Raw genomic sequence first — 10,145 nt, 5'->3', positions numbered from 1 at the left:
GCCTAAAAAAGTTAATAATTTCAGTATGTTGCCAGATATAAAATCAATGCCCCAAATCAGTTGTGTTAATATTCTCCATTAACAAACTAACCAAAAGAGAACTCAAGAAAGTAAGCCAACTTATAATAGTCACCCCCAAAATAAAATACCTAGAAATCAATTTGACCAAGGAGGTGAAAGATCTCTACAATGAAAACTACAAATAACTAGGGGAAGAAATTAAAAAAAAAAAACAAACACCAAATAAAGGTGGAAAGACATTCTACACTCTTTGATTGGGAGAATCAACATTGTGAAAATGTCTATATTACCCAAAGGGATCCACAGATTCAATGCAATCCTCATCAAAATACCAATGACATTCACCACAGGAAAACAAAACAAAACAAAACAAACAAACAAACAAAAACCCAATCCTAAAATTAGTATGGAACAATGAAAGACGCCAAATAGCCAAAGCAATCTGAGCAAAAAAAAAAAAAAAAAAGATGGAGGCATAACACTACCTGACTTCAATTATACTGCAAAGCTATAGAAACCCAAACACCATGGTACTGGCATAAAAATAGACACTCGGCCCAATGCAACAGAATCGAGAACCCAAAAGTCAACCCACATACTTACTACCACCTGATTTTTGACAGAGGCAACAAGAACATGCAACGAGGAAAAGACAGCCTCTTCAGTAAATGGTGCTGGGAAAACTGGACATCCATGCATAGAAGAATGAAACTAGACCCATACCTCTTGCCATATACTAAAATCAACTCAAAATTGATTAAATACTTAGTATAAGTCCTGAAATTATAAAACTCTTAAAATAAAACATAAAGGCAACACTTCAGGAAGTAGGACTGGGCAAAGACTTTATGGATAAGACCCCAAAAGCACAAGCAACAAAAGAAAAAACAAACAAATGAGATTATATCAAACTAAAAAGCTTCTGCACTGCAAAGGAAACAATCAACAGAGTAAAAAGACAACCTACAGAATGAGAGAAAATATTTGCAAACTATACATCCAACAAGGGATTAGTACCTAGAACACACAAAAAAGCTCAAAAAACTTCATATTAAAAAAAAAAAAACTAAAAAAAATGGGCAAAGGAGATGAATAGAAATTTTTCAAAGGAAGGCATACAAATGGGCAACAGATACAAGAAAAAAAATGCTCAACATATCTAATCATCAGGGAAATGTAAATTAAAGCCACATTGAGATATCATCTCACCCAGGTTAGACTGGTTATAATCAAAAAAAGCTGAGAATAACAAATGCTGGTAAGGATGTGGAGAGAGAGGAACTCTCCTACACTGTTGGTGGGACTGTAAATTAGTACAACCACTACGGAAAATACTATGGAGATTTCTCAGACAACTGCAGACATATCTACCACATGATCCAGCCATCCCGCTGCTGGGTATATACCCAAAGGAATGGAAATCATCATGTCAAAGGGATACCTGCACTCCCATGTTCATCTCAGCTCTATTTACAATAGCCAAAATATGGAACCAACCTAATGTCTCCTGATGGATGACTGGATAAGGAAAATGTGTTATAATACACTATGGAACAGTACACTGCCATATAAAAGAATGAAATTCTGCCATTTGCAGCAATACAGATGAGCCTGGAGAAAATTAAGTGAAATGAGCCAGGCACAGAGGGAAAAATACCACATGTCCTCACTCCTAAGTGGGAGCTAAGAGGGAAATAAGGAAAGAAAAACCACAATGGTGCATTGGACTTGCAGAAGGAGAGAACATACTTAGGGTTGCTGGGGTAGAGGGGCCAGGTCAGGGAAAGGTTGAGTGGGTGACAAGGGGAATAGTTGCAATTTGTGGTAATGCGCATGCTGATAGCATTGATCTGATAATCACATCTTGGGCACAGGTGGTGACAGTCAGCTTTGTACCCCATGAATGTGCATAATCAATTAAAAAAATAAAAAATTCGAAGAAACATAGAAGATAGGAGCCTAAAAATAAAAAATATATTTTTTAAAATATTAAAAAAGTTTATAAGTAGTCTACATTTGTTCATAATCACAAATAATTTGTCATCATCAGTGTGATGGCTAATTCTAGGTGTTCAGTTGATTAGATTAAAGGATATCTAGAAACCTGGTAAATACAATCTTTTGGGGCAAGTCTATGATGGTATTTCCAGGAGAGATTAGCATGAGAGCCTGAGTGGACTAGATGGGAAAGATCTGCCCTCAGTATGGGTGGGAACCATTCAATTTGTTAGGGGTCCAGAGAGAGCAAAAACAGAGGGAGAGGTTAATCTCTCTTTCTATCCACTGGAGATGAGATACACTCTATTCTCTTGTCTGTGGATATCAGAACTCGAGAATCTTCAGCTTTTGGAATCCAGGAATTAACAACAACGACACAATCTGCTTCCCTGGTTCTGATGCCTTCGGACTTGAACTGAGCCATAGAACCAGCATCCAGATTGCAGACAACCTATAGTGGGACTCCTCAGCCTTCACATTCTGTGAACCAATTCTCATAATAAATCCCCTCTCATTTATTTATATACATACCCTATTGGTTCTGTCTCTCTGGAGAACACTAACACAATTAGTAAATTTGCAAAATTATGTTTATTGCGAATGATATATGTGACATTTAAATGTGAGGAAAATCTTTAATGGAAACATTAGTGTTACAAATACAAAAGAACATAGGAAGAAAACAGGAATAACATTTAAAAAGTATATCTTACAACTTTCTAAACTTTAAACATAAAGGCAGTGTCAATCTTATGTAGAGAAGAAGTACCCAGGTATAGCTAATCCTGTCATTCAGATCATCCAAAAAAAAAAAAAAACAATGGATTTAGAAAGAGCAAAAATATTGATTATGTAATATTGATGAACTATTGAGCAGGCACACCACAGCCCTCTTAGTATGTAAGCACAGTTTAAACACACGCATGAGCCGCCCAAAAGACAGTATTTTAACATAGTGGACAAGTTTTACTTTGTTCTTGTACAACAGATACAAGGTTTGATGGCCTGAGAAACTTAAGATATTTCTCCCATTTGAAAAGTTCTTTAAATCTAATGTGGAGGACTTTACATAACAGTAAAGGAAGATCACTAGGTCTTACCTAGCATTCTCTGGCTCATTGAAGTACTAATTTCGATCATATGAAGGACTGAATCATGATTGATACAGCCTCATTTTGAGATTATCTGAAAAATGATTTTAATTTTGAAATCATAGAATTATCCTAATAACTATCATTCAATACAATTTCATAATAAACTGTCTTGAAATATTACAAGATAGCCTCAAATTTCTCGTTTTATATGCATGATCTGAAATTAAAATAATGTGTGTTTTAAGACAATTGCAATTATTATTTCCTTTTATTCTTTCAATGACTGACCAATGATGACTTTGCACTATGTCACTTAGTATATGCATTCTGTGACATATGGATTATTAAAGTTTCAAAAATGTTGCTTTTATATCTCCAAAGAGCTTAATGTTTCTCTCAAATCAATCATAAGATATAGTGAATCCCTGGACACTTTGTAAGTATTCACTAAGAATTAGTTTACTGAATATTTACTGAAGCAATTTTTATTTGGTTGAAAGTTCTAGAACAAGTTGTCTTAAAATATAATTAAACAACCACAATTATTTGAAGTTGATACGACAAGCAAACAGAAAGGACATTGTTGGGGGGGCGGGGGGGAGGGAGAAGGGAGGGAGGTTTTGGTGATGGGGAGCAATAATCAGCCACAATGTATATTCACAAAATAAAATTAAAAAAAAAAATATATATATAATTAGCATAATATTCCTATTTTATTACTTTTTAATTTTGAAAGCATATAGTGTAAAACCATTGTCACATGATTAATAAGAATAGATACAAAAGGATAAGGAGGACTAAAATTTCATAAAAAATTACTAATAAACACAAAAACACTTGTTCAAATCTCATAGAAAACAAAAACAAAAAATAGTACCGTTTACAAAATGAAATTCTTATAATGTAAATTATTCATTACTTCTATATTTAAGAGATATTTACTGAGCATCTACCGTCTTCAACCATGTGCTAGGTGCTATGAAAAATCTAAAGGTGATTAAAATAAAATAGCACAAATCAGTGTTTACAATCTATTAGGATATATAAGCCATCTGCAGAAAACATATTCAAATTATAATGTAAGAACTAACAATATATTAAAACCTGTGCATTTTTATAATGGTAAGCAAAAGAAAAATTTAAAGACATATGCAAAATTATGAGTTAATGTTTAAACAAAAATGCTTCATGTACATAATATATGTAAAATAAATGTTCTTTGCTGTGCAAGTATAATGTACAAACTGCATATATGCACAGGATACTGTATTTGCTATGATGCCTTTAAAAATCATGGTGCTGTACTGTATTTAATAAATTTCATGGTACCCTGCTAAAGAAAGCAGCAGATTAGAAAAGAGTAAGAGGAAATTCCAGTCTAGCTGAAAAAATATAGAGTGTGTGTGTGTGTGTGTGTGTGTGTGTGTGTGTGTGTGTGTGTGTGTGTGTGTGTGTATGTGTATGACCGTTGGAAGCTTCTTAGGTGTTCCTCAGGATGTCTAGATTGTAAGGGACACATTAGCGTTTAGATTTTAGTTAAAATTGGTTCTGACTTCCATCTCATCATCTCATGGGCTTTAATAAGTTATAAGCTTTCTTCCTAACACATCTGGAGAAATGTGAAGGTGCTCACCTGGTTGTTGCTGCTCCTAACTTCTCTGTTTCTCTCCATTTCTATCTCTGCACATACAGCCCACTCCTGAAACAGGTTTTCTCTCTCTCATTCCCAGATACACCTCTTCTTCCTCCAACACTCACAAATAACCAATTACATAAGTTTGTGTAAACTAAACGCTATGAAAAATTTGACACAATGGGGAGATGTTATTTCACAACAGAGAACAGCACACAGCTTAAGACTGACTATATCCTGGCACTGTGTATATCCTGAGTATATCTCCCTATTCATCCCTCATTGGGAGGGCTGGTGTCTTGCCATTTTGTGGGGCTCCCATCTACTCTTCTCTTTAGCTGACAATCTATAAAACAAAAAATCATTTAGTCTTTTATGCAGAAAAATTCAGCTTTCTCATGTCCTCCACTACAAACTAGAGGGCTTATCTTTCTAAATCCCAGAGTGTGTTAATGCTTTTGACGTTCTCCAGGATTTAGCAACCCAAAGAATCATGGCATTCCATTTACGCCTAGGTCGTGGGCAACTCAAATTTTGAGGCAGAGTTTCTTCATCCTAAAAGGAGTAAGACCACCTGTACTGCCGTTGGAAGAGAAGAAGCAATTAAAACTGGAGAGAGAGACAGAGAGGAAAAAAAATTTCACTTCCTACTATACATTATTTGTATGAAAAAATAAAATATTTGAAAATGCTCAAAAAATTCAGTCATGATGATATGATTAAGAGTTATTTTGTTCAAGTGAATTTAAAAAAAATATTCATGATGATTACTAGAGCTTAAAATCGGTAACAAGAAAAAGAAGAAAGGTGGGACCAAGAACATAAAAAGAGCAAACACTTCATGCAATTGTTAAAAACTGGTTTTCATAGCTTTCTCTGCAATAAATTAAGATTATAATTTAACCTTCCGTTACTAACAGAAAATCTAGCTCTCATTGTCATGTGTTATAACTCTACCTTGGCTCTAAAGCTAACTTTTTGTCGATTAGCACAAACACAACAGAGTGTGTTCTAAGGAAAACAATACATTGTGAAATACAAAATAAATAACTATTATCATGTATTAAAAATGTAGAACTGGGAATAAATACTCAGAGAATATTTCTGACTTAAAACTGTCATTGATGATCATCTATTGGAAACATAATTAGGCTTTAAAACAAAAAAATATTATAAATATTAAGTGCTTGAAATTTTTGACTTGGGTAAAGCTTTTTAATCTTTTAAAATACAAATGCTTAAAAAAAAATTCTTGACTCTTTCTTAAATTAGAAACGAGCTTGAACTTTCTCTGAAATCCAAGGTAACTAGTTGTTTCCTCTCTTTAAAACAAATCCTTAGGTTAGGTTTCACAGTTTTAAGAATTGTTTGCTTACTGTAATTGTCTGCCTGCTGGACAATTTGTTCCTTGAAGGCAGGGTTATGTCTAAGTCTTTTTTGTATTTCTGATGTCTATCACATTACCTGAAACAGAATAAATGCTGCATATATCCTTACTGAATAGATACTTAAGTGAAAGCAGCCACACATTCTCTATTGTACAATTATTTTTTTCCTTAACATTGATTGATAATGGTCATATAGTTGTGGAATTTTCTCAATCTGCTCCCTCAATTTTTAAGTCTCTCATGTTCTGCTGTGAGAAATAAATAGTTCAGTGATTACCTTTTAAATCTGATGAATGTTAGCAAAAATCTTGATTATTCAAAGCAAAAAATAAATGTATGCCAGATTTTTCCTGAATTATTATATCAATTCTTGATTAACTTTGTAAATATTCATTAACCTTAGGAGAAAAAAATATAAAATTTTGATATGTCAGTTCAATTGGGATTTGAATAATAACTGCACCTCACAAATATCTTCCCAGAGTGACTTTTATAGGAGCTAAATATAACTGAGCAAAAAACAGAAAGACATGGTGCATAATCTTAATTGCAAGTTGGTTGCTATTTTGCTCAAACCTAAATTCAAATACTTTCAAATATCATCTATCTATGTATCTCTTTCACTATAAAATAAACTAGTGAAACTATGTTAAGTAACAATCATACGTAATGGACCGAATGTTTTAATTAATGTTGGACTGCATTATTTACTGTTTTGCAAAATTGTTAGTGATAACAATATGAGATCATGGTTTGAATGAGGTCAAGAGCACAATTCCTGAACTTCACCTTTTCAGAGGTTTCATAATGCAGGCCAAAACCCAGTCAGCACTAAAATACACAAACAAATTTTCTTGAACACATGAGGCACTATAAGAGCTTTGGATCTATGACCAGATCAAGAACAGTAATCGCATACAGTTTGCTCTATTGGTAATGTGCCTATCATACCATTTCCATAAATGATTGATAGCATTTTTTTTTTAAATCCTTTATCCTCATCAATTTGTATATTCTACTCTGAAAAAATAAAAGCATTGTGTAATTTTTCACTTTGTATCTTATAAATGAGTCTTCTAGTTATAGACATATTTGTTGCATATTACTATCATAATCATAACTGTCAAATTATATTTAAAAATAATTCTACGCTTATGTTTTAATATGTAGTAGTTCATTGGAAAATATGTATTTGTGTAGCATTTAATTTGTAGAGGTTTGTATTAAGGTTCTACAGAAAAACATACACACACATACACATATATACACACACATACATAAAAAGAGTTATTATAAGATATTGGCTCACTCAGTTGTGGAGGCTGATGAGTCCCACATTTTTCTGTCTGCAAGCTAGAAAGCTGAAGACCCAGGAAAGCCAGTGGTGTAGTTTGAAGTCTGGAGAGCTGGAGAGCTTATGGAATATATTCAAGCGTGAGTCTGAAGGCCTGAGAACCAGAAGCACCAAGGACAAGAAAAGGTATATGTCCTAACTCACTCAGTCAGGCCAAAAGAAGGTGAACCTAACCTTCCTCCACTGTGTTGTTCAATTTTGGCCCTCAACAGATGGGATGATGCCCCCCCCCTCATTGGAGAAAGGCATCTGCTTTACTCAGTCCATCTATTGAAATGCTAATCCATTCCAGAAGCATTCTTACAGACATACCCAGAAATAATGTTTACTAAGATATCTAGGCACCCTGGGGTCTAGTCAAGTTGACACATTAAAATAACCATCACAAGGTCATAACAGTTTACCAGAAAAAATGACCATTATTCAAGATCCTATTACATAAATACCATTATCATTTCCCAAATAAGAAAATCAAAGTGCCAAGATTCAACACATTTATTCCAGATCACCTTGTCTGTAGTAAAAAGAGAATGGCATTATGACAAGTTCTTCTTTTCTTCAAATCAATATGTGCATGTGTGTTTGTGTGTGTGTGTGTGTGTGTGTGTGTGTGTGTGTGTGTGTGTGTGTGTGTGTGTGCGTGCATTTAACAAAACCATGAATTAATATATTAATTCCACCAAATAGATACACCATACTAACTGAAAAGCCCTCTCCTAGGGGCTTAAAGATAATTTCTTTTTAGCTGACCTCCCTTTCTAGCTCATGCTTCTATTAAGCCTATAAGTGTCAACCCTGTGACAAATGCTAATACGGATACATTTGTATACATGTGAAAATTTGTCTATGTTTTGTTTTTGGTTCATTTTTTTGTGTGATACTACTTACTAACTACTGAGATATGCATATCTTCAGGGAGTAGAATTTAGATGAGAAGAGGCAGGCAGAGAAAACTTTAAAAAATGTTTATCCTGTATACTTCCATGTTATTGAAAGAAAGGGAGCTGAGATGCCAGGTACTATTCAAGCATTATTAAAGAAAGAAAATCTGCCGGGCTGTGCACAAAGTGGCAGGCAGTCCAGGGCTGCACCGAAAATGGTGGGCAGCCACAACAATGGGTTTGTGAGAGCTTACATTAGCTTTTGTGTGTGAAATGTATGGGCGGAGAGACCATTAGGTTGATGTAACTGGGTGGAGAACCAAACCGGTGCAGAAGCCAGAAAGTGGTTTCTAAATCAGGAGGCTTCTTGTAAAGGGAAGGGGAGAGGGACTTGGTGCTGGAGTGGAAGACAAGGCCCCCGGCTGTTTCGTGCTGGTGCTTACTGTGTGCACAATGTGCCGCCCATATCCAAAATCCATCATTCCTGCCTTTTAAGTTTAAGAAGAAGGGAAAAGGGGTGAAGGTCTCATTCTTCTTAAGCTACTTCCTGCTGGAGATGGGTGAAGATATGAAAAAATAAAAGATTTATGTTGGCGGGCAAAATAATTAGGTGGCGGGGTACTGGTTTTGTGTGGGGAGGCTGTATTCCTCTGGGGAAGGGTCGCTGATTCTGAGGGGCTGATATCCTCCTCGCAGGAACAATTTGGTGACCTTTTGGTTGATGAAAGCCTGCACACAATCCTGCAAGAAATTAGAAAAACACCAAAAGAGACAGGGTCCAAAAAGTAGGATGAGGCAGTTAGGGATCCTAGTAGGGGCATAAGCCAGGGTATCCAACGGTTCAGTGAAATGGTTTAAGTTGTTTTGGATCACCCTAGGCTCATTTATGTAACAACAACATTCCTCCCCCAAGAAGATGCAGGTGCCTTCCTTCTCGGCTGTAAGGAAGTAAAGGGCCTGACGGTTCTGTAAAGCAACTGTTGACTGTTGAGAGTGAGGTGACCTGTCACTGGAGGGAGGAGATGCTGTCTATACTTAGTTCTCCTGAGAGTTTTTGATAGAATTGAGAGGCAGTAGCAAGGCCTACTATGCCAGTCCCAGTTGCAGGAATTAAAAGTTACAATTAGTGCCCTATGGAAGCATGAGGCACTTCCTGAGATGGAGGGGCCAATTAAAAGTTACAATTAGTGCCCTATGGGAGCATGAGGCACTTCCTGAGATGGAGGGGCCAAAGTTAGTCTCAGTCCATTTCCATCTCTCCATCTGTCTGGAGGGTGATGTCAGGGATGAGCCAAAAGAATATCAAGAAATTGCTTTGGGGGAGGGCAGGCAACAGGATAACGTAGTTTTACAAAGGAAATATATTCCAGTTTTATGGCATGGATGAGGAGGGGGTAAGTGAATGGTAGCGTTTGGTGGTGTTAGTAAGGCAGAGTGTGGGCAGGCCCCGCATAATGCTGACAGTCCCCACCGAGGTGAGATTAGAGGAAAGTGAAGAGACATTTGTGGAAACATTGCCGGCTGCATCGACAGGGAGGGGTGTGACCACAAAAGTTTCCTACAAAGTGGGAGACAGATGAGTTGCTTGGAGACCAGTCTGATTTGCTGAGGACTGCATCATCCCTGCAGACCTGGAACCTCCATATTCCAGGTAAGGGGGAGCATTGAGATAGGAGGAAAAACACAGGAAGGATGCGAAGGGTTAGGGAGCCAAAAGAATTTAAAGGGGACATTGCCACAATGAAATTGCTAAGAAGCATCCTACTGATAGGAGGT

This window comes from Cynocephalus volans, chromosome 9 (assembly GCF_027409185.1).
Source record: "Cynocephalus volans isolate mCynVol1 chromosome 9, mCynVol1.pri, whole genome shotgun sequence".
In the NCBI taxonomy this organism is placed as follows: domain Eukaryota; kingdom Metazoa; phylum Chordata; class Mammalia; order Dermoptera; family Cynocephalidae; genus Cynocephalus; species Cynocephalus volans.
This window is presented reverse-complemented; position numbering follows the sequence as displayed.